Raw genomic sequence first — 289 nt, forward strand, 5'->3', positions numbered from 1 at the left:
CCTTCTCCTTCTCCTTCTCCTTCTCCTTCTCCTTCTCCTTCCGGTCGTGGATGTGGGCGGGTCTGGCAACGGCGAGCGTGAGGCGGGGAGAAGGTGCAGCGGGCGGGCAGGTCTGGCAACGGCGAGCGTGAGGCGGGGAGAAGGTGCAGCGTGTGGGGAGCCGGGAACATGGCCAACTAATTGAAAGCCGATAATAGATGATTGAAAACGTTGACAACTTTTTCAATCATCGATTAGTCAATTAGTTGTTGCAGCACTACTGGGAACATAAAATAAAACATTTTTTTTT

Source organism: Nanorana parkeri, unplaced genomic scaffold (assembly GCF_000935625.1).
Source record: "Nanorana parkeri isolate BGI_ZX_2015 unplaced genomic scaffold, ASM93562v1 scaffold2374, whole genome shotgun sequence".
NCBI lineage: Eukaryota > Metazoa > Chordata > Amphibia > Anura > Dicroglossidae > Nanorana > Nanorana parkeri.